The sequence below is a fragment of the Arachis duranensis genome, chromosome 1 (assembly GCF_000817695.3).
Source record: "Arachis duranensis cultivar V14167 chromosome 1, aradu.V14167.gnm2.J7QH, whole genome shotgun sequence".
Classification (NCBI taxonomy): Eukaryota; Viridiplantae; Streptophyta; class Magnoliopsida; order Fabales; family Fabaceae; genus Arachis; species Arachis duranensis.
Genome location: NC_029772.3, coordinates 59,131,022 through 59,156,547, shown reverse-complemented (window position 1 = coordinate 59,156,547; position 25,526 = coordinate 59,131,022). Strand labels below are relative to the sequence as shown.

Sequence of the window (25,526 nt, the reverse complement as noted above, 5' to 3'; positions counted from 1 at the left end):
TCTAATCTGTATTTCTGGGCCGAAAATAGGGTTGAAATGCGGCCCAGAATCTGTGCCAGCGAGTTCTGTAATTCTGCAGATCGTGCACATCACGCAGCCGCATCGTCCACGCATTTGCGTCACTCAGCATTTTTCGTATCACGCGTGCGCGTCGTCCACGAATTCGCGTCATTCGTGCAGCTTCCAATCCGTCACTGTGATTTCTCCCATTTCGCACGGTCGCGTGAGCCATGCGACCGCGTGACTTCTCGCTGGTCATCTCCTCAATTCCTTGTGTTCCTTCTACTTTTGCACGCTTCCTCTTTATTCCTTACGCCATTCCTACCCTATGAAGTCTGAAACCCTTAACACACAGATCACGACATCGAATGGTACGAAGGAAAATAAAAATATACAACTAAAAGGCCTCTAGGAAGCAAGTTTCCAATGTTAGAATATTTTTAGGAAGAAATTGTAAATACATGCAAATCATATGAATAAGTGGGCGAAGACTTGATAAAACCACACAATTAAACAAAATATGAATTGTAAAATAGCGGTTTATCAACCTCCCCACACTGAAACATTAGCATGTCCTCATGCTAAATTGAAGGAGATAAATATGAGTGAATAGGGACATGTAAGACTCATGCAATGCAATGCAACCTATATACATATGAATGCAGCTATATGATTTTGTCTTTATGATTAAAAATAGATAAGTTCTCTAAGACAAAATATTGGCAGATTTCACTAATTCAAATCATATTGTAAAGGCAGATAAATTTGTAAGAAGATAGCTCGTGAAAGCAGGGAATATAGGACCAAGCATTGAACCCTTACTGTTGGTGTGTGTGCACTCTAATCATCTCTAGTATATAGGGTAATCACTCTATCCTTCTCTAATCATGCTTTCAACAATTTTATTTTTCACGTAACCAATCAACAATTTTAAAATGCCAATGCAAACATCATGAGGTCTTTTCATGGTTGTAATGGGGCTAAGGTAAGGTGAGGGAACATATATGGCTAAGTGAGCTTATATATTGAATCTTTAATTAGCCTAAACTCTCACCTAACATACATATATTCTATATAATTTCAACATTCATCTTAGTTACCCAAAATCTCCTTTTCACATTCCATACTCATGCATCAACCTTTATTTTAATTTTATCACATGTGCATTGATTATTAAACTCTGACTTATCATTGGGGTGATTTTGTCCCCATATTCACTAAAGTAATGGAAAATTTTTTTATCAATGCACATAGATTTGTAATTTTTCTTTTATGGTTTCACATGAATAGGTACCCAAATTCCCTTTATTTTATCATGACATATTTTCCTATTACCATTTATTCCCACAATTTTCCCATACTCAGTTAACACACAAATTCTATCTTAAGCTAACCAAAGATTCAATTGGGATTTTCAATTGTTTTTCTGCTTAAAGCTAGTAATGTAGTAAAATATAGAACAAATGAGATTAAAAATGGCTCAAAGTGGTTAACAAAGGTAATTAAAAGGGTTGGCTTATTTGGGATACGTGAGCTAAACAAATAATGGCCTCAATCATATGCATGCACATAACACATTAACATTGGACATATAGGATAAAACAAAATTCAGATTACAATCATAGAGAAGAAAACACATGAGAAATAAATATGTTTATGGTTAAATAGTGTAACCATGTATTTAGGCTCAAAGTCTCACGGATTATGTGTTCTTTTAGCTCAAAAATCCTGTTCCAATTTCAACTTCAAACGAATTTAACATAAGTGTTTTGATTTAAATTAGTGAAATTTTCAAAAAATATATGGTCTTAAAAGAAACTTATTATCTTTTCAATCAGGTGGAACATGCATGCAATTAACCTACTACTATGCAATTTATCCTATTCTAAAGAAAAAGAAATTGGTGTTAGGGGGAAAGAATTACCTCGGTGCCATCTGTCAGGAACAAGGGTGGGCTGGTGGCAGTATCTCCACCGTTAGGGCCGTCATGGCTCCCTGTGCTGGTAATGGAAGTAGAGTCCGGAGTGCCTGGGTCCTCGTCAGGTCTGTGGTTGGCTATGAGTAGCTCCTTGAGGTATTTGAAATGGCGGTGGTTGCGGCGCTCTCGTAGCTTCACTTTCTGGTCTTGCCGGTCCAACCTCTCCAGTATTTGATGTAGCAGCTGACTAGTAGAAGGTGGAATGTCTGCAGCATATTTTGCGGACTGGCTGGTAGTGGCTAGTGGTGGCCTGAGATATCTCCCATTAGGGACGTATTGTCATCCCGTGGAAGTATGGCTTTGATGTCTCCAGCTCTGTAGGAGACTCCGGCTGCTGAGACAAGATCAGAGACCAAGTCGGGGAAAGGTAGGTTGCCCGCGATTTGCACGTGTCCCAAAGCGTTCCGGATGTGTCTTGGTAGATTTAGAGGCTGGTCTGTGAGGATGCACCATAGTAGAACGGCCATGTCTGCTGTGAAGGAGGACTCATGAGTGCCCAGAAAGACGTAATGGGACATAATCTGTGCCCATACGTGAGCCTCTAAGGTGAGTGCAGAAGCCGATATTCCCTTAGTACGGGAACGATGGTACCCAGAAATCCATTTGCTGCCAGGTTGTGTGATAACTCTGAGAATAGCGTCCTAGTCAAATTTGTATGCCTGGCGCTTGAGTGCGGCTTCTTGAAATGCGTCCAATCCTTCTGGAGCAGGGAGAAGATCTAAGGCTCGGTGAATGGCCTATTCTGTAATGGGAACTTGCTTCTGACGGACATAAACAGACTGTAGGGTAGGCAGGTGGAAATTGGAGTAGAACTCAACTACCCAAGAAAGATTAACCTGTCATGGTTGTCTCTGTAGGAATCCCCAAACAGGATTGGCGAAGGTCTTCCTGAGTCATTTTGGGGCATCTCCAGGATATAAAAGTCAATGGGAAACGTGAGCCCCTTAATGCTCGCTAATACATCTTCAGCAATTCCAATCACTGTGATAATGCTTTTATCTGCTAACACAAAACGAGCTGCCGACCTTTTTAAGGGAGGGAGCCTTAAAGCATTATATATAGACAAGGGCATAATACTCACACATGCTCCTAAATCACACATACAGTCAGAAAATATCACACCTCCAATGGTATAGTTAACCATGCTTGAGCCTGGGTCACTACATTTTTCAGGTATATTTCCCATTAAAGCAGATATAGAACTACCTAAAGGAATAGTTTCTAATTCATTAATTTTATCTTTATGTATGCACAACTCTTTTAGAAACTTTGTGCATTTAGGCACTTGCTGAATAACATCAAAAAGGGGAACGGTTATCTCAACCTTTTTGAAGATCTCTACCATTTTGGGATCAAGTTCCATCTGCTTTCTAGGCTTTTTAGCAAGGTGTGAAAATGGAATAGGAGTGGCGTCTTTTAGAGCTTCAACTTGCTGGGGTTCCGCACTCCTTGGTTGGGCTGCTTCTGTTTCAGCCATGCCTTGTGCTTCATCTTCTTCTTCAACATCCTCTACCTCAACCGTGTCCGCAGTTGGGGCGTGTTCTGCTTGGCTTGATTCCTCTAGATTCCTCTCTTGCAATGTGGTTCCAGATCTCAGGGTAATGGCATTGATGCCACCCTTGGGGGTGAGTAATGGTTGAGAGGGGAGTCCACCAGAGCTTGAGGACTGGTTGTTGGAGTTATTCAGTGATCCAATCTGTGAGACAAGGGCTTGCAAGGTAGAGTTCATACCATTTAAAGTAGAAGTAAGGTTGTTTTCCATGGCCTACTGTCTCCGATCAATAGATTTTAGTAACTCGTCATTAGGAGATGCTTGAGACTGCCTTAGATGAGGTGCTCTGTGGGCCTGATTCTGATTTTGCTGCCTGAAGTTGTTATTGTTATTCCACCTCTGGTTTCCATTGTTATCTCTGCCTCCTCTGTTATGATTGTCCCTCTAACCCTTGTTAGAATTATCTCTCTAGCCTTGGTTGTAGCCGCCACCTTGATTGTACCCTTGATTAGGGCGGTCACAGAAGTTGTGGGTGGCTGCCACAGTTTGGTCTTCCTGTTAGAGTTACGAACACTCATCAGTATAATGACTATAATCAGCACAGATCCCGCATACTCTTTGTGGAACCAACTGTTGGCTGTGCTATGGTGGAGCGGGCTGAACTTGCTGAGCTTGTTGTTGACTTAGTTGCATCTGTTTCAGTAAGTTGGTCATTTCACATAAGCTCTGTGTTATAGCAGCAGTCTCTTTGCTAGAGGATACCTCTGTAACAGCTCTTGACCGACTTTATTTCTGCCTGTGATTCCTAGTAGATTCAGCTAAGTCGCTAATCAATTGCCATGCCTCTTCCGTAGTCTTGTACTTTTTCATAGACCCATTGCTAGCACCTTCCAATGTGGTCTTATTTTGAGATTTCATGCGCTGTGTAAAGTAGCTGAGCAACACTATCTTATCAATCATATGGTGGGGACATGCTTCCAGAAGATTATTGAAGCGCTCCCAATATTCATAGAGAGTCTCAGATTCGTCCTGAACGATCATGGAAATGTCTTTCCTCAGTTTATCGGTAACCTCAGCTGGAAAGAATTTCTCCAAAAATTCTCTTCTAAGCATATTCCAGTTAGAAACAGTTGCTCCGGGTTGAGTGTAGTACCACTCTTTTGCCTTCCCCTCAAGAGAGAATGGGAAAGCCTTCAGCAGAATAGAAGTTTCGTCAGTACCATCACGCTTAACAGTAGAACAAGCTGTCTGAAAATCCCTAAGGTGCTTGATAGGCTCTTGAGCAGGTAAGCCATGAAACTTGGGCATCAAGTTGAGTAGTGCAGTCTTTATTTCAAAGTCCACAGCCACTGCTGGGTGGCGTGCCTGGAATGGTTGTAGTGTAAAATCAGGGGCTCCAGCCTCTTGGATAGTGACTCTCCTAGGTGTTGCCATGTCACCTGCACGTAAATCAACTAGATCAGTAGAGGGGGAGCTTGTTTCTCCCTTAGATGACGTTTCAGATTCGTCCTCGGAGAGGACTAGCTGACGCTGAGCTTGCCTTATACGTGAAATAGTTCTTTCATTCTCAGGGTCAAGTACTGGCAAGCTTGGATCAGGAAGTGAACGCGTCATTTAATGAAAGAAACGTGCAGCTCATAGTAACAAAATAAAAAAAAGAAAAATGCAATTAAATAAATTCCAATCAATAAATTAGCACACTATTGCAACTCCCCGGCAACGGCGCCAAAAATTGACGTGAGCGGAAATTGGCAGATTAAGAATTAATTAGGAAAATGGCGTTGTGAGTACAGTTCTTAACTGACAAAAATCTACTTGTCAATTTAGAAAAAGGGTTGTCACAAATTTTAGAAATAAAATACTGGGAGTATGAGTCCCAGGTCGTCTCCCAACGAGTTGCAGGAAGATGTGCTATTTTATTAATCAGAGGTTTTCAAAAGGGGTTTTGAATTTGATGAACAGAAAATTAAATTAGAGAATTTATATGATTTAAATAAAATCTTGACCGGGAGAAGATTAATTGGAAGTTCTATTCTTGTTAAAATTTTATCAAGAGCAATTAATAATTAGTCATTGTTTACATTTAGTTAACCCTCAACGAATGAAGGAAAGTCAAATTAAAAGTCAACTTCTTTTTCACAAGTCCTAATCCTCTCCCTTGGGAAGGATAAGAGTTAGTGACTAACAAGTTAACCAACAATGAACCAATTACAATTGAAATCTTGAGTATTCTAACTCAAGGTTCTCCTTTTAATTAACTCCTAATCAAGTTGGGGGACTTCTCCATCATCATAATTGTAGACTTCACAAAATCAATAGAGGAAATAAGAAGAGACGTAATAAATAATGATGAAAGAGATTAATTAAAAGTAAAAATAGTTTTACATTAATAAACTATGAAAATAATCCAATATCAACTCTGGACAGATTGAGAATATGGAAGAGTAAATGAAAAGTAAATAACAAACTATATTGACCAGTACCAGAGGTAGACTCTTCTTAAAAGCTAAAGCAAAAAGTCTTCAAATCCTAATTTATGAATGTCAAAAGAGAGAAACCTAGGGGAGAAGTAAAATCAGATCTAAAAACTTGAAATTATGTGGAATGAATTATTGTTGTTGCCTCTACATGTTCCCTAGCTCTAATCTGTATTTCTGGGCCGAAAATAGGGTTGAAATGCGGCCCAGAATCTGTGCCTGCGACTTCTGTAATTCTGCAGATCGCGCACGTCATGCGGCCGCGTCGTCCACGTATTCGCGTCACTCAACATTTTTCGTACCACGCGTGTGCGTCGTCCACGCATTTGCGTCGTTCGTGCAGCTTCCAATCCGCGCGGTCACGTCAGGCACGCGAGTGCGTCACTGTGATTTCTCCCATTTCGCGCAGTCGCGTGAGCCATGCGACCGCGTGACTTCTCACTGGTCATCTCCTCAATTCCTTGTGTTCCTTCCACTTTTGCACGCTTCCTCTTTATTCCTTACGCCATTCCTGCCCTATGAAGTCTGAAACACTTAACACACAGATCACGGCATCGAATGGTACAAAGGAAAATAAAAATGTACAAGTAAAAGGTCTCTAGGAAGCAAATTTCCAATCATAGAATATTTTTAGGAAGGAATTGTAAATACATGCAAATCATATGAATAAGTGGGCGAAGACTTGATAAAACCACATAATTAAACACGATATGAATCGTAAAATAGCATTTTATCAAGGAGCTTGTTTCTTCCTTAAAAGGTGGTTCAGATTCGCCCTCAGGTGAGACTGGTGAATTGATGTTAGTCACTTCACCACCCTCAGAGGCTAGCCGACGTCGAGCTCGCCTAATACGTGAAATAGTTCTCTCAATTTCGGGATCAAAAGCGGCTAAGCTCGAATCAGGAAATGAACGAGTCATTCAATGGAAGAGACATATAGCTCATGGTAACAAAAACAAAATAAAATAAAATGCAAATAAATAAATTCCAATCAATAAATTAGCAATCTATTGCAACTCCTCGGCAACGGTGCCAAAAATTGACATGGCAGAAATCGGTAGATTAAAAATTATTAAGAAAAATAGCGTTGCAAGTACAGCTCTTAACCAGCAAAAATCCACTTCTCAATTTAGAAAACAGTTGTCACAAATTTTAGAAATAAAATACTGGGAGTATGAGACCCAGGTCGTCTCCCAACGAGTTGCAGACAGATGTGCTGTTATATTAATCAGAGGTTTTCCAAAATAGTTTTGAGTTTGATAAACAGGAAATTAAATTAGAGAATTTATGTAATTTAAATAAAAACCTTGATCAGAAGAAGATCAATTGGAAGTTCTATCCTTGTTGGATTTTTCTCAAGATCAATTGGTAATTGGTAGTTATTTCCACTTAGTTATCCTTTACTGAATAAAGGAAAGTCAAGTAAGTTGGAAGTCAACTTCTATTCACAAGTGCTAATCCTCTCCCTTGGGAAGGATTAACGTTAGTGACTAGAGATTCAACCAACGATAAACCCAATTACAAATTGACTCTTGAGTATTCCAACTCAAGGTTCTCCTTTTAATCAACTCCCAATCAAGTTAGGAAACTACTCCATGATCATAAATATAGACTTCACAAAATAAAAAGGGAAAATAAAAAGAGACATGATAAACAATAATTGAAAAGATCAATTAAAAATAAAAATAGTTCTTGTATTAATAAACTCTAAAAATAATCCAATTGTAACTCTGAACAAATTAAGGATATGAAAGAGTAAGCGAAAAGTAAGTAAACAAAATAGAATGACCAGTTCCGGAGGTAGACTCTTCTCAATAACCAAAGCAAAATCTTCAAATCCTAAATTATGAGTGTAAAAGAAAACCTAGGGGAAGAGTAAAAAATCATATCTAAAACTAAAATTATGCGGAATGAATAATTCTCCTAGTCTCTGCATGTTCCCTGGCTCTAATCTGCGTTTCTGGGCCGAAAGCTGGGTTAAAACGCGGACCAAAATCCATGCCAGCGATTTCTGTAAATTTTGCAGATCGCGCACGTCACGCGTACGCATCGTCTACGCGTGCACGTCAATCAGCATTTTTCCTTGTCACGCGTACGCATCGTCCACGCGTTCGCGTCACTCGTGCAACTTCCAATCCATGCGTTCACGTCAGGCATGCAAGCACATCACTGCGATTTCCTCCATTTCGCGCGGTCGCGTGAGCCATGCGCCCGTGTCAAGATCAAATGCATTTAACAGAGTATGCCAAAGGCTTTGAGCACCACTGTCTGGGAGTAACTGAAAGGAAAATCAAAACTTAAACAGAGTTCCCCAGTTATGTGCTTGTGATGTTTTTGTGTCAGTGAAGCTTGAGACAAAACATTTAAAGTCACGGCTAGGCTCAAGGTGCAAAGCACCAAAGAAAAGAGAATCAAAGAAAATTTGCTGTGTTCAAGGATTAAATTGAAGTAGAAAAGATTAGAGAATTCATAATATTATCCGGATTCTAATTCCAAATGACAGTGACATCCTTCTGATTCAAAGGAGAGTGAGATGGCAAAACTATTCAGGATTGCAGTTGTAAATCCCACTATAAGAAGAGACATGAGCTTAATTGAACTCTCATTCTCATGCAAATTCACATCCTAAGCCTATATTAGTTTGGTTGCTTGAGGACAAGTGGTGCACGAAATTGTGATCATCAACAATGGTGCTAATAGACTTGGAGCTCTCAAACGTGAATCACACTTTATCACAACTTTGCACAACTAACCAGCAAGTGCACTGGGTCGTCCAAATAATACCTTACGTGAGTAAGGGTCGATCCCACGGAGATTGTTGGTATGAAGCAAGCTATGGTCATCTTGTAAATCTCAGTCAGGCAGATTCAAATGGTTATAGTGGTTTTCAAAAATAAAGATAAATAAAGCATAAAATAAAGATAGAGATACTTATATAATTCATTGGTAGGAATTTCAGATAAGTGTATGGAGATGATGTGTTCCTTCTGAATCTCTGCTTTCCTACTGCTTTCATCCAATCATTCTTACTCCTTTCTATGGCAAGCTGTATGTAGGGCGTCACCGTTGTCAATGGATACTTCCCATCCTCTCAGTGAAAATGGTCCAAATACTTTGTCACAGCACGGCTAATCATCTGTCGATTCTCGATCATGTCGGAATAGAATCCAGTGATTCTTTTGCGTCTGTCACTACGCCCAACACTCGCAAGTTTGAAGCTCGTCATAGTCATTCAATCCTTGAATCCTACTTAGAATACCATAGACAAGGTTTAGACTTTCCGGATTCTCAAGAATGCTGCCAATGGATTCTAGCTTATACCACGAAGATTCTGACTGAGGAATCCAAGATATATGCTCTTGATCTAAGGTAGAACGGAAGTGGTTGTCAAGCACGCGTTCATAAGGACGGATGATGATGAGTGTCACGGATCATCACTTCCATCATGTTGAAGTGCAACAAATATCTTAGAATAAGAATAAGCTGAATTGAATAGAAGAATAATAGTAATTGCATTAATACTCGAGGAACAGCAGAGCTCCACACCTTAATCTATGGTGTATAGAAACTCCTCCGTTGAAAATACATAAGTGATGAAGGTCCAGGCATGGCCAAATGGCCAGCTCCCAAATGTGATCAAGAGATTAATCAAAGACTAATTCCAAGATAAGACCCCGATAAAAATACAATAGTAAAAAGTCCTATTTATACTAGACTAGCTACTAGGGTTTACAGAAATAAGTCTAAGTGCAGAAATCCACTTCCGGGGCCCACTTTGGTGTGTGCTTGGGCTGAGCTTGAGCTTTACACATACAGAGCCTTCTCTTGGGGTTAAACGCCAAGTTGTAACGTGTTTTTGGCGTTTAACTCTGGTTTGTGACGTGTTTTTGGCGTTTTACTCTAGAATGCAACATGGAACTGGCGTTGAACGCCAGTTTGCATCATCTAAACTCGAATAAAGTATAGACTATTATATATTGCTGGAAAGCCCTAGATGTCTACTTTTAAACGCAGTGAAGAGCACGCCATTTGGAGTTTTGTAACTCCATAAAATTTATTTCGAGTGCAGGGAGGTCAGAATCCAACAGCATCAGCAGTCCTTTTTCAGCCTGAATCAGATTTTTGCTCAGGCCCCTCAATTTCAGCCAGAAAATACCTGAAACCACAGAAAAACACACAAACTGATTGTAAAGTCCAGAAATGTGAATTTTGCATAAAAACTAATAAAAACATCCCTAAAAGTAGCTAGATCCTACTAAAAACTACCTAAAAATAATGCCAAAAAGCGTATAAATTATCCGCTCATCACAACACCAAACTTAAATTGTTGCTTGTCCCTAAGCAACCAAAAATCAAATAGGATAAAAAGAAGAGAATATACTATAAATATCAAAATATCAATGAAGCTTAGTTCTAATTAGATGAGCGGACTAGTAGCTTTTTGCTTCTGAACAGTTTTGGCATCTCACTTTATCCCTTGAAGTTTAGAATGATTGGCATCTATAGGAACTCAGAGTTCAGATAGTGTTATTAATTCTCCTAGTTAAGTATGTTGATTCTTGAACACATCTCTACTCTTATGAGTCTCGGCCGTGGCCCTAAGCACTTTGTTTTCCAATATTACCACCGGATACATAAATGCCACAGACACATGACTGGGTGAACCTTTTTAGATTGTTACTCAGCTTTGCTAAAGTCCCCAGTTAGAGGTGTCCAGAGCTCTTAAGCACACTCTTTTTGCTTTGGATCACGACTTTAACCACTCAGTCTCAAGCTTTTCACTTGGACCTGCATGCCACAAGCACATGGTTAGGGACAGCTTGATTTAGCTTCTTAGGTCTGGATTTTATTTCCTTGGGTCCTCCTATCAATTGATGCTCAAAGCCTATCAATTAAACTAATTTCAAGGATGAATTCGAAACTCATGTACTTCTTGTTCTTTTGTATTAAAAACATTTTTCATTTAAGAAAGGTGAAGGATTCATGGAATTATTCATAGCCTTAAGACATAGACACTAGACACTAATGATCATGTAATAAAGACACAAACATAGACAAACATGAAGCTCAAAAATCGAAAAATAGAGAGATAAGAACAAGGAAGTTAAGGAATGAGTCCACCTTAGTGATGGTGGCGCCTTCTCTTTGAAGGACCAATGGTGTCCTTGAGCTCCTCTATGTCTCTTCCTTGCCTTTGTTGCTCCTCCCTCATAGCTCTTTGATCTTCTCAAATCTCATTTAAAATGATGGAGTGTTCTTGGTGGTCCACCCTTAATTGGTTCATGTCATGACTCAATCCTTCTAGAGAAGTGTTGAGTTGTTCCCATAGTTGTTTGGAAGAAAATGCATCCCTTGAGGCATCTCAGGGATTTCTTGATGATGAGCTTCCTCATGCATCTCTTGAGATCCATGGATAGGCTATCTTGTTTGCTCCATCCTTTTCTTAGTGATGGGCTTGTCTTATTCAATGAGGATGTCTCCTTCTATGACAACTCTAGCTAAGTAGCATAGATGGCAAATGAGATGTGGAAAAGCTAGCCTTGCCAAGGTGGAGGGCTTTTCGGCTACTTTGTAGAGTTCTAGAGAGATGACTTCATGAACTTCTACTTCCTCTCCAATCATGATGCTATGGATCATGATGGCCCGATCCACAGTTTCTTCGGATCGGTTGCTAATGGGGATGATAGAGCGTTGGATGAACTCCAACCATCCTCTAGCCACAAGCTTAAGGTCCAGTCTTCTCAATTGAACCGGCTTGTCTTTAGAGTCTCTTTTCCATTGAGCTCCTTCCACACATATGTCCATGAGAACTTGGTCTAACCTTTGATAAAAGTTGACCTTTCTAGTGTAGGGGCATGCGTCTTCTTATATCATAGGCAAGTTGAATGCCAACCTTACATTTTCCGGATTGAAATCTAAGCATTTCCCTCGAGCCATTGTAAGATAATTCTTTGGATTCGGGTTCATACTTTGATCATGGTTCCTAGTGATCCATGCATTGGCATAGAACTCTTGAACCATTAAGATTCCGACTTGTTGAACGGGGTTGGTAAGAACTTCCCAACCCCTTTTTTGGATCTCATGTCGGATCTTCGGATACTCATTTTTCTTGAGCATGAAAGGGACCTCAGGGATCACCTTCTTCTTGGCCACAACTTCATAGAAGTGGTCTTGATGGGCTTTTGAGATGAATCTCTCCATCTCCCATAACTCGGAGGTGGAAGCTTTTGTCTTCCCTTTCCTCTTTCTAGAAGTTTCTCTGGCCTTAGGTGCCATAAATGGTTATGGAAAAACAAAAAAGCTATGCTTTTACCACACCAAACTTAGAATGTTGCTTGTCCTCAAGCAAAAGAAGAAAGAATAGATGAAGAAGAAGAAGATATAGAGGAGAGGGAGAGAGATGTGAGTGGTGAAGAGGTGATGGGGAAGAGAGATTGAGGTGATTGGTGAATGATATTTGGGGAAGAGTGTTATGAAAAGGGGTGAGAGAGAGGGAGAAGGTAGGTGGGGATCCTGTGGGGTCCACAGATCCTGAGGTGTCAAGGATTTCTCATCCCTGCACCCTTTAGGCGTGTAAAATGCCCTTTGTATGCAATCTTGGCGTTTAACGCCAGACTGCAGCATGTTTCTGGCGTTAAACGCCACCTCCATGCTTGTTTTGGGCGTTCAATGCCAATCTGCAGCATGTTTCTGGCGTTGAACGCCACTTCCATGCTTGTTTTTGGCGTTCAACGCCAGCTTCATGCTCTGTTCTGGCGTTGAACGCCAGCCAGATGCTCCTTACTGGCGTTTAAACGCCAGTAAGCTTTTCCTCCAAGGTGTGCTATTTCTTATGCTATTTTTTATTCTATTTTTAATTTTTGCAATTGTTTTGTGACTCCACATGATTATAAACCTAATAAAACATAAAAGAACAATAGAAATATTGATAAATAAAAATTGGGTTGCCTCCTAATAAGTGCTTCTTTAATGTCAATAGCTTGACAGTGAGCTCTCATGGAGCTTCACAGATGTTCAGAGTATTGTTGGAACCTCCCAACACCAAACTTAGAGTTTGAATGTGGGGCTTCAACACCAAACTTAGAGTTTGGTTGTGGCCTCCCAACACTAAACTTAGAGTTTATTTGTGGGGGCTTTGTTTGACTCTGTATTGAGAGAAGCTTATCGTGCCTCTTTTCCATGTTTACAGAAGGATAACCTTGAGCTTTAAACACAAGGTAGTCCCCATTCAATTGAAGGACCAGTTCACCTCTGTCAACATCAATCACAGCTTTTGCTGTGGCTAGGAAGGGTCTTCCAAGAATGATGGATTCATTCTCATCCTTCCCAATGTCTAAGATTATGAAATCAGCAGGGATGTAAAGGCCTTTAACCTTTACCAACACGTCCTCTACCGATCCATAAGCTTGTTTCATTGACTTGTCTGCCATCTCTAATGAGATTCTTGCAGCTTGAACCTCAAAGATCCCCAGTTTCTCCATTACAGAGAGTGGCATAAGATTTATACCTGACCCCAGGACACATAGAACCTTCTCAAAGGTCATGGTGCCTATGGTACAGGATATTAAGAATTTACCAGGATCTAGTTTCTTTTGAGGTAGACCCATGTATCTAGTTTACTAATGAGCAAGGGAGGTTCACCTTTCCAAGTCTTATTACCAAACAATTTGGCATTCAGCTTCATGATGGCTCCTAGATATTGAGCAACTTGCTCTTCAGTTACATCTTCATCCTCTTCAGAGGAAGAATAGTTCTCAGAGCTCATGAATGGTAGAAGGAGGTTTAATGGAATCTCTATGGTCTCTATATGAGCCTCAGATTCTTTTAGGTCCTCAATAGGGAACTCCCTTATGTCTGGAGGACGTCCCATGAGGTCTTCCTTATTGGGATTCATGTCCTCCCCTTCCTCTTTGGATTTGGCCATGTTGATAATATCAATGGCCTTGCACTCTCTTTTTGGATTCTCTTCTGTATTGCTTGGGAGAGTATTGGGAGGAGTTTTAGTGATTTTCTTACTCAGCTGACCCACTTGTGCCTCCAAATTTCTAATGGAGGATCTTGTTTCACTCATGAAACTTAAAGTGGCCTTAGATAGATCAGAGACTATGTTTGCTAAGTTAGAGAGGCTCGCTCAGAATTCTCTGTCTGTTGCTGAGAAGATGATGGAAAAGGCTTGCTATTGCTGAGCCTATTTCTTCCACCAATATTAAAGCCTTGTTAAGGCTTTTGTTGATCCTTCTATGAGAAATTTGGATGATTTCTCCATGAGGAATTATAGGTGTTTCCATAGGGTTCACCCATGTAATTCACCTCTGCCATTGCAGGGTTCTCAGGATCATAAGCTTCTTCTTCAGAAGGTGCCTCTTTAGTACTGTTGGATGCATTTTGCCATCCATTCAGACTCTGAGAAATCATGTTGACTTGCTGAGTCAACATTTTGTTCTGAGCCAATATGGCATTTAGAGCATCAATTTTAAGAACTCCCTTCCTCTGAGGCGTCCCATTACTCACAGGATTCCTCTCAGAAGTGTACATGAATTGGTTATTTGCAACCATGTCAATGAGTTCTTGAGCTTCTGCAGGCGTTTTCTTTAGGTGACTGGATCCACCTGCAGAATGGCCCAGTGACATCTTAGAAAGCTCAGATAGACCATCATAGAATATATCTAAAATGGTCCACTCTGAAAGCATACCAGAAGGACACCTTTTGGTCAACTGCTTATATCTTTCCCAAGCTTCATAGAGGGATTCACCATCTTTTTGCTTGAAGGTCTGAACATCCACTCTAAGCTTGCTCAGCTTTTGAGGAGGAAAGAACTTGGCCAAGAAGGCTGTGACCAACCTATCCCAAGAGTCTAGGCTATCTTTAGGTTGTGAGTCCAACCATATTCTAGCTCTCTCTTACAGCAAAAAGGAAAAGCATGAGCCTGTAGACTTCAGGATCTACTCCATTAGTCTTAACAGTATCACAAATTTGCAAGAATTCAGTTAAAAACTGATAGGGATCTTCTAATGGAAGTCCATGGAACTTGCAGTTCTGTTGCATTAGCGCAACTAGTTGAGGCTTTAGCTCAAAGTTGTTTGCTCCAATGGCAGGGATTGAGATGCTTCTTCCATAAAAGTTGGAGGTAGGTGTAGTATGATCACCAAGCATCCTCCTTGCGCCTCCACCATTGTTATTGGGTTCGGCCATATCTCTCTCTTTTTTCGAGATTCTCTATAAGGTTTTCTCTGGATTGTTGTGCTTTAGCTTCTCTTAGCTTCTTCTTCAGAGTCCTTTCAGGTTCAGGATCTGCTTCAACATGAATGTCCTTACCCTTGCTCCTGCTCATATGAAAAAGAAGATAATAGAAAAGAAGAGGAATCCTCTATGTCACAGTATAGAGATTCCTTTATGTGAGTAGAAGAAGAAAAGAATAGAAGAAGGATGAGGAAAATTCGAACATAGAGGAGAAGAGAGAGTTCGAATTTTTAGATGAAGAGAAGTGTTAGTAAATGAATAAATAAATAGAAGAAGATGAGAGAGAGAAATTCGAAAATTATTTTTGAAAAATAGTTAGTGATTTTCGAAAATTAAGAGAAGAAAGAAAATTAAAATTAAAATTTGAAACAATTAGTTAATTAAAAGAATTTTGAAAAAGAGGGAGGTAATTTTCGAAAATTAGAGAGAGGAAAGTAGTTAGGTGGTTTTGGAAAAGATAAGAAATAGTAAAACAAACAAAAAGTCAATTAGCTAGTTAAAAAAGATTTGAAATTCAATTTTGAAAATATAAGAAGTTAGAAAATATTTTTGAAATCAATTTAAAAAAAAAGATATGGTTTGAAAAAGATATGATTTGAAAAAGATATTTTGAAAAGATATGATTAAAAAAGATATTTTGGAAAAGATTTGATTTTTAAAATTAAAATTAATTACCTGACTAACAAGAAACTAAAAGATATGATTCTAGAATTTAAAGATTGAACCTTTCTTAACAAGAAAGTAACAAACTTCAAATTTTTGAATCAATCGCATTAATTGTTAGTAAAGTTTTCGAAAATTCGAAATAAAAATGAGAAAAAGATTTTGAAAAACAATTTTAAAATTTTTTTTTTGAAAAATAATAAGAAAAATGAAAAAGATTTGATTTTTGAAAAAGTTTTGAAAAGATAGGTGATAAACCCCATTTGTAGGGTTTATCTTGTGTTTGATTTATGGGATTTTATAGCCTTTTACCCACATTTATCCATTGAAATAGATTGGTTTTATAACTTCTCCTTTAATTGTGCTTAAGAGTAAAAACATGCTTTTTAGGTCTTAAAATAGCTAAATTTAATTCACCTTGATTCCATTAGATGCCTTGATATGTTTGTTAAGTGATTTCAGATTTAGGAGGCAAAGATTGGATCAAGGGAATGAAGAAAAAAAAGCATGTAAAGTTGGAGGACTCATGAAGAAATGATGGAACCAAAAAGCTGTCAAGCCTGACCTCTTCACACTTAATTGACCATAACTTGAGCTACAGAGGTCCAAATGATGCGGTTCTAGTTGGTTTGGAAAGCTAACATTTGGGGCTTTGAAACGATATAAGATTTGCCAAAGTTGCATCGCGCACAGAGGCGCGTACGCACATGGTACGCGCACGCGCCGATGGTGGCACATGATCCACTTAATGCAACTCGTGGCCAGCGATTTTAGAAGCCTTGTGGGCCAATCCAACTTATTTCTGATGCTATTTAAGCCAAAGATTGAAGAGGAATCAACATACTTTTGACCATTAGTTTAGTTTAGCTTAGTTTTGGGAGGGAAAGTTAGTTTTAGAGAGAGAAGCTCTCACTTCTCTCTAGGATTAGGATTAGGATTAGGTTTAGTTCTTAGATATAGGTTTTCATTCATCTTCTTCTACTTCTATCTTTTAATTCCTTGTTGTTACATTCATTCTTCTTCTATTCTTTTGTTGTAATTTCCTTGATGTTGTTTCTATATTTTGTTGTAGATCTACTCTTGTTCCTTCTCTTTTCTTTCAATTCAATTAGAGGTAATTCATAATAATTGTGTTCCTTTTAATTATTGTTGTTAAATCATTGCAATAATTGTTGTTAGATTTCATTCTTGTTGTAGATTTCATATGCTTTCCTTTTATGCCTCTTATGTGTTTGATAAAATGCCTCTTTTAATTTTAGTATAGATTTTGTTCCTCTTGGCCTTGGTTGAGTAATTAGTGACTCTTGAGTTATCCAATTCCTTTGTTGATTGATAATTAGAAGTTGCTAATTGATTTGAATGTCTCTAAAGCTAGTCTTTCCTTTAGGAGTTCATTAGGACTTGAGGAATCAAATTGATTCATCCACTTGACTTTCCTCCAATGGTTAGAGGTTAACTAAGTGAGCGCAATGACAATTTGTTATCACAATTGAGGAGGATGACTAGGATGGGGCTTCTAATTCTCATACCTTGCCAAGAGCTTTGTTAGTTGTTAGTTTATTTTCTTTGCCATTTATATTTCTTGTCTAAAATCTCAAAAACCCCAAAATAACTCACAACCAATAACAAGACACTTTACTGTAATTCCTAGGGAGAACGCCCGAGGTTTGAATACTTCGGTTTATAAATTTAGGGGTTTGTTTTAGTGACAAACAACTTTTTGTATGAAAAGATTATTGTTTGGTTTAGGAACTATACTTACAACGAGAATTCTTTTGTGAAATTCTAAACCATCAAAAATCCAATCATCAAAATGGCGCCGTTGCCGGGGAATTGCAATGGTGTTGTGTTATTGGTTATTGTATATATGTGAATATTGTGAATATGTTTGCTTTTTGCTTCTTTGTTAGTTTTTAGTTTGTTCTCTTTATTTGCTCTTATTTTTTTGTTTTTGCCCTCTCTTGCTATCATGAATTCTCACTTTGGCTATGAGTGTAGTTACAACTATGTTGTAGGTGATGAGAACTATAATGAGAATGTGTATGAAAGATGGGATAACCAAAGGTGGGAGGAGCCATATGCATATGATCAATCCTCTTGGCAACAACCTCCACCAATGCACTATGAAGAAGAGCCATTCTATGATGCATATCAATCCAATGGCTATGGTGAATCTCCTTGTGACTTTCAAGAACCACCACCATATGCCTATGAACCATATCCTCAACATAACTCTCAACCATACTCACAAGCCCCTTCTTACCAACCACCTTCATATGAGCCTAATCCATATCCATCCTACCAACAACCATATGAGCCATATGAACCACATATAGAGCCACCACCATTCCAACATCAATATTTTCAAGAGCCACCTCCTCCACATTATTACCAAGATGAACCACCTCCAATATATAAAAATTTTTAACCACAAGATGAATACTACTTTCCACCACAACCTCCCATGGAAGAATACTCATATCCATTGATCCAAGAGCCACATGATCCTAATCATATTATCCAAGAGGAACAAGAGTCAAGGGATCATCTCAAGGAAGCATTGGATCAATTTCAAGCAACCATGGAGTGTGTTGTGCAACAAGTGAAAAGAGTGGAAAATATTGAACTACCAAGAATAACCACCTTCCTACTATGAATCCTCCCCCCAATTTGATAAACCCTTCCACCCACCGCAATCTCTAATGCATGAGACCCTTGGTGTTCTTGTTCAAGGGCAATAAGAGATGAAAAGGGATGTGCAAAATTTCATGGCCATGTTGGATGCGGTAACAAATCAATTAGCCTCCCAATGCTTGAACACTCAAGGAACTCCCATGGCTACATGTGGAGAATCGAATGAAGAACATAGCATGAAGGAGAGATTAGAAACTCCGGTGGAAATTGAGGGAAGTTGCTTTGTGTTGGAACAATTGGAGGAAGCTAGGATTATCAAAGAAAAGGAAGAAATAGTTGAAGACTTAGGAGATGCGGAACCCCCATGGGAACCTAGAGTTGAAGAAGACCCCTCCAAGAAGATTGAAATTGATGTTGAGGAGGGATGTGCATAACCTCCAATGCATATTCCATACAAAGAATTGGATGGGATAGAACAAGAATTGAGTTCCCATGACAATGAAGAGCAAGCATCAAGTCTTAGTGGTGAAGAATCCTTTAAGAATGAAGAACCCTCTCTCGCTGGAGTTGAAAGTGTTGAGGAGGTAAATTTTTCTCACCCTCCCTATTATGGTTTGAGTAAGGGAAAAGGTTTAGATAAAATTGTTGAATAAAGGATTGAGATTAAGAGATCTTGTGAAGAGGTGGAAGTCCCTAGACATAGAAGAACGAGGGTTGGTTATGCTTTGTCAAGATCATTGGAAGCATCTTTGCCTAGGTTGTCATCTACTCCTTCACTTGAGTGGGTAAAATTCATTTCTATTAGCTTTATTGTCCCACTTGAGTATGACTTGCTTGATACAGATGGTCAACTTAGGATGCTTTGTGGGATGAAGCGTAAGCAAAAGATGTTTCGTGGTTGGCGTTGCAAATCAAGGCTCATTTTGGTTGATACTTTAAGAGTTGAATACAAAGGTGGGAATAGTGCTCAAATAGATGGGTCTAGGAGGATTGTTGGGCACTTCATAGAGAATTCTTCTTGTTCACCACCCGGATGGACTAATAATGATGATCAACCTCAAGACGGGTGTGAAAACAAAGTGTGGGATCCCGGATTACAAGAAGAGGACTAATTTTGGGAGTCCCAAGCTTGTGAAGAACTCCATCAACACTTGGCTCAATCCATAAGAAATCGTGGGGCACAATGGAGAACCAAGCATTGGTGGGAGTTCCAAGATGAATTCAAGCACAAGCCACCTTGAGAGGAGCTCCCCATGAGTCCAACTTAAGGACAATAAACAAAAGTGTTAGATGGGAGACAACCCATGATGCCAGGGCATTTTGGCCAGTTTCACTGACCTTTTCTTTACTGTTTTTAAGGTAGTTTCATGCATTTTCTTAGGAAATAAGCTAGTTTTGGGTAGATATTCACTTACATCTTGATTCAAGCATACATTGTGCAATTTACATGATTTCATGAGAATTTTTCATGAATTATATGATAAATTGGATGATGCATGATCCCATGATTAAGAGCAAGACTTTGATGCACTTTGTTTGATTGATTTCAGGCCAAAAGAAGAAGAGAAGAAGCCACGTTAGTGGCTACATTAGTTACACTAACGTGGGCACTAACGTGGATGGAAGAAAAGCCCCAACGTTAGTGAGAAAAGTTAGTGACACTTAACATTATCACTATCGTTGGACCTAAGTTAACGTGGCCTCTAACGTTAAGAAGAAAAGGAGACGCCAACGTTAGTGACATTCAACTTTTTCACTAACGTTGGCCAAGTCACAAGAAGCCACGTTAACTCCCACGTTAACCTAGTTAACGTGGAAGCTAACATGAAGAAACAAGGTTGTTGACAACGTTAGTGACACCAAACATTGTCACTAACGTTGGAAGAAACCCACACTATCCCCAAGAAGCCACGTTAACTCCAGTTAACATGAAGAAGAAAGGTGATCGCCAACGTTAGTGACACCCAACATTGTCACTAACTTTGGAAGGAGCCCACACAAGCCACAATGAGCCACGTTAACTCCCACGTTAACTTAGTTAACGTGGTAGTTAACGTGGGCAAAAATTCCCACCTGGCAGCCTGACCATGCCTTCTTCAAACAAGAATAACTTGAGCCACAAAACTCCAAATGAGATGATTCCAATTGCGTTAGAAAGCTGATATTCAGATCTTTTCAACGATGTATAATACTCTATAGTGGGCATGAAATTGGAGCACAAACAAGAGGCATCTTTTAAGCCCCAAAAACACCAACTGGGCAGCAAGTGCAACGTTAGCCACAATAACTTTAGCACTAACGCCAAACTTGTAGCGTTAGTGTGGCTAACTTTAGCACTAACTTTAGCACCTGGACCTCAACTTAACTCACTTCTCTCTCAAGCCCACTTCAAAGCTTAAGCAAGCAAGCCCACAATCGTCAACCAATCAAGGCTACAAGAAGCATCTAGAATAGGAATTTTCATTTAAGTGTAATTTGCTTTTAATTTCATTTTGTAATTTAGGAGAGCCTACATAAAGGCCTTAGTTTTTACATTCAAGTCATTCGGGGAAACATAGAATTGAAGGAAGGGGGAGAGATTGAAGACCAATTCGAATTTCTGTGAATTGGCACACTCCAAGGGGAGTGGGTCTTCGGACCCCTCCCCTCAACCACTCTTCTTCCTTTTCTTTTCTTTTCTTTTTCTTAGTAGTAGATTAATTATAGCTTGTACTTTTCATTTATGAATTTTTAAGTTCCAATTTCAGTTTGAATCTTCATCTTTACTTTTCTGCACTTTCTCTCTTTTCTATATTTGTAGAGCAATGATCAACTAACTCTTTACATTAGGTTAGAGAGCTCTATTGTGATTCAATGGATCAATTGTAGTTCTTATTCTTCTTCTTCTTTCTTTTCTCTTGATTTTACTAGAGAGCTTTCGATCTTCATCCAATTGGTTAATTGTCTCGAAAGAGAAATTGCTCATACTTGGATTTCCTCTAAACCTTGGAAGAGGAATGAGGAAATCATGCTAGAAATGCTCTCTCACATTGGATTAGGTTGGGGGTTGGATGGATATTGTGACATTTTCAAATAAAACAGAGAGTTGCATAGAGGGTGAGTTCATTGAACCACCAATTCAAGAAGTTCTTGATGAAGAGGATGCTCCACCCATCATACAATACCCAAATCCTGAAATCAAGGTGGTAAAGGCAATCAACATGAACCCTAACAAAAGGATGGTGACCAAGAAAAGAAGGACAATATCCATGAAGAATAAAAGGTTAACCAAAAGCCATCCCACCCCTACCCCAACAAGCAAGTTTACTCAAGCTAACAACAAAAGAATGCTTGCTCAGGAGAGGCACTCAAAACAAGGGGCATTAACTAGCTCTTCTTTCCTCTTGAGGTCATTCCTCTTAATAAACTAGAAGAAGAGGAAGAAAGTCATGAACAACATGTCAAGCTAATGACAATAAAAGAGCGCTTGTTGGGAGGCAACCCAACCGTAGGTAACATTTTCTTGCTTAGTTTACTTTCAATAATTTGGCATATGATTGCACTCTAAGTTTGGTGTTACCATGCAACAATTTGATTTTCAATCTTCACTGGGTACTTGCAACATTCTAAATTGACAGTGGCACACTAAGTTTGGTGTTGCCACTTAACTTTCATGCAAAGTACCATGCCAACACCACCTATTAATGCAATCACAATGTTTCTGTTTTTAGATCTTGTACCTTTATTGTGATCCTTAACCTTGCTTGCTGAAACACATGCATACTCACACTTTAGTTTAAGACATTCATGATCCATCATAAAACCCATCACCACTGTTTCACTTGTTGCTTGAGGATAAGGAATCATTCTAAGTTTGGTATGGGAAGGGGAAGAACAGGAGAAAAAGGACAACAATAATGAAGATAAACTATGAGGTGGTAAAGTTCCTTTCTCCTCTTACTTATTTCCAGCACTTTAATTTGCATGATTGTCTTCTATGTTCTTTGTATGTATCTGTGCTTTCTCCTTGTGAATAAGCATGTCAATTCTGTCTTTTAAACTTTTTATTGATTAAGTCTGTGTTTTCTAGTCTGAATGTCATTACTGCATTCTTACTTTGCTTACTAGTATGCTTGACCCTTTTGAATCAAATGAAAAAAGAATGAGTGTTTTATAAAAGACCAGAGCAGAGTTCATACTATGGAGTAAGTTCCTGAGTTTGTGGTGTGGTCATAAGTTAGCTAAGTTGGTTCAACCACAAGGTGGGAAGACAACTATCTGCCCTGAATCATATGCTTTGAACACACCCCATGAGACTAGCTAAATAACAAGATCCTAATAAGAAAAAGGGAAACAACAAAGGTTGAAGAATAAAAGAAAAAAATAGCAAGAAAAGAGGCTAGGCACCAAGGGTTTGAGTCTTGAGGGATGTGTCTGTGGTGTTCTTGTACCAAGGATCTGCTTGGATTACTAAGCTCTCAGGGTGCTTTATCACCTGATAACTTGGGTTAACTAACCCGGGATTATCAGCTGAAAGTCCACTATCAAAAGCAATCTTTGCTACAGAACATTTAGTAGCCCAAAGAGGTGCTGGACACCAAGACCTTAAGAAAAGAAAATAAACTAACGATGTGCCTGTGGTGTGTATGTATGGGGGAGAGACTTGAGCAAGTAAGTCCTTAGGGGTGCTTCAACACCTAGCACCTTGAACCAACTGGTTCGGGAGTGTTGGCTGAAAGCTTATTTTAAAGAGTTGCCCCCTTATAGAGCACTTAGCCTAGGAACGAAAATAAGCCTTGAAATAACAACAAAAGGATCAATGAATAAAAGTCTCATGGGATGCAATCACAATGAGTATTCTAGGACATGATAAAGGTCTGAAAGCCAGGAATGAACCTAAGTTGCTATGCATGAAACCACCATAAAACCAGGGACATGACTTCCACAAGAATGAATCATTTTTCTTGGCATTCCATTCATCATTCTCTTGTTCTAGTACTTGCTTAGGGACAAGCAAGCTTTAAGTTTGGTGTTGTGATGCCAGGGCATTTTGGCCAGTTTCACTGACCTTTTCTTTACTGTTTTTAAGGTAGTTTCATGCATTTTCTTAGGAAATAAGCTAGTTTTGGGTAGATATTCACCTACATCTTGATTCAAGCATACATTGTGCAATTTACATGATTTCATGAGAATTTTGCATGAATTATATGATAAATTGGATGATGCATGATCCCATGATTAAGAGCAAGACTTTGATGCACTTTGTTTGATTGATTTCAGGCCAAAAGAAGAAGAGAAGAATCCACGTTAGTGGCTACATTAGTTACACTAACGTGGGCACTAACGTGGAAGGAAGGAAAGCCCCAACGTTAGTGAGAAAAGTTAGTGGCATTAACTTTGAAAAAAGGAAATGGAGCCAACATTAGTGACACTTAACATTATCACTAACGTTGGACCTAAGTTAACGTGGCCTCTAACGTTAAGAAGAAAAGGGGACGCCAACGTTAGTGACATTCAACTTTTTCACTAATGTTGGCCAAGTCACAAGAAGCCACGTTAACTCCCACTTTAACCTAGTTAACGTGGAAGCTAACGTGAAGAAACAAGGTTGTCGACAACGTTAGTGACACCAAACATTGTCACTAACGTTGGAAGAAAGCCACACTATCCCCAAGAAGCCACGTTAACTCCCACGTTAACTTAGGTAACGTGGAAGTTAACGTGAAGAAGAAAGGTGATCGCCAACGTTAGTGACACCCAATATAGTCACTAACGTTGGAAGGAGCCCACACAAGCCACAATGAGCCACGTTAACTCCGACGTTAACTTAGTTATCGTGGTAGTTAACGTGGGCAAAAATTCCCACCTGGCAGCCTGACCATGCCTTCTTCAAACAAGAATAACTTGAGCCACAAAACTCCAAATGAGGTGATTCTAGTTGCGTTAGAAAGCTGATATTCAGAACTTTCCAACGATGTATAATACTCTATAGTGGGCATGAAATTGGAGCACAAACAAGAGGCATCTTTTAAGCCCCAAAAACACCAACTGGGCAGCAGGTGCAACGTTAGCCACAATAACTTTAGCACTAACACCAAACTTATAGCGTTAGTGTGGCTAACTTTAGCACTAACTTTAGCACCTAGACCTCAAATTAACTCACTTCTCTCTCAAGCCCACTTCAAAGCTCAAGCAAGCAAGCCCACAATTGTCAACCAATCAAGGCCACAAGAAGCATCTAGAATTGGAATTTTCATTTAAGTGTAATTTGCTTTTAATTTCATTTTGTAATTTATGAGAGCCTATATAAAGGCCTTAGTTTTTACATTCAAGTCATTCTAGAGATGGGAGAATTGAAGGAAGGGGGAGAGAGTGAAGACCAATTCGAACTTCTGTGAATTGGCACACTCCAAGGGGAGTGGGTCTTCGGACCCCTCCCCTCAACCACTCTTCTTCCTTTTCTTTTCTTTTCTTTTTTTAGTAGTAGTTTAATTCTAGTTTGTACTTTTCATTTATGAATTTTGAAGTTTCAATTTCAGTTTGAATATTCATCTTTACTTTTCTACACTTTCTCTCTTTTCTATTTTTGTAGAGCAATGATCAACTAACTCTTTACATTGGGTTAGAGAGCTCTATTGTGATTCAATGGATCAATTGTAGTTCTTATTCTTCTTCTTCTTTCTTTTCTCTTGATTTTACTTGAAAGATTTCGATCTTCATCCAATTGGGTAGTATCTTGGAAAAGAGGCTATTCAAACTTGGATCTCTTCTGAACCTTGAAAGAGGAATGAAGAGATCTTGCTAGAAATGCTTTCTCATGCTGGACCAAATTGGGTTTGGATGGATATGTGACTATAATCCTCTCAACACTTGATTTGGGAAATGCATGTGGTATAATCAGTGACCATACTTCATCTCTTCTCATGAGCAATTGACCAAGGAATTGGCTATTGATCAAGATTTGAGAGATTGAATTACAAGGAATTGTAATTCGATCAATTAAGATTTCCAAGGAGATCAATGAGTGCATTGATTGAGGAAGAGATGAGAATGAACATGATC

General features: G+C 39.1%; 1 non-coding gene across 1 annotated transcript; it reads left to right on the top strand.

Moving 5' to 3' along the window:
* The first annotated feature begins 14,632 nt into the window (after positions 1-14,632).
* Positions 14,633-14,740, top strand: LOC127743222 (small nucleolar RNA R71). Its single transcript, XR_008004596.1, has one exon. It is a non-coding gene; the product is annotated as a small nucleolar RNA R71 (small nucleolar RNA).
* The last annotated feature ends 10,786 nt before the right edge of the window (positions 14,741-25,526 follow it).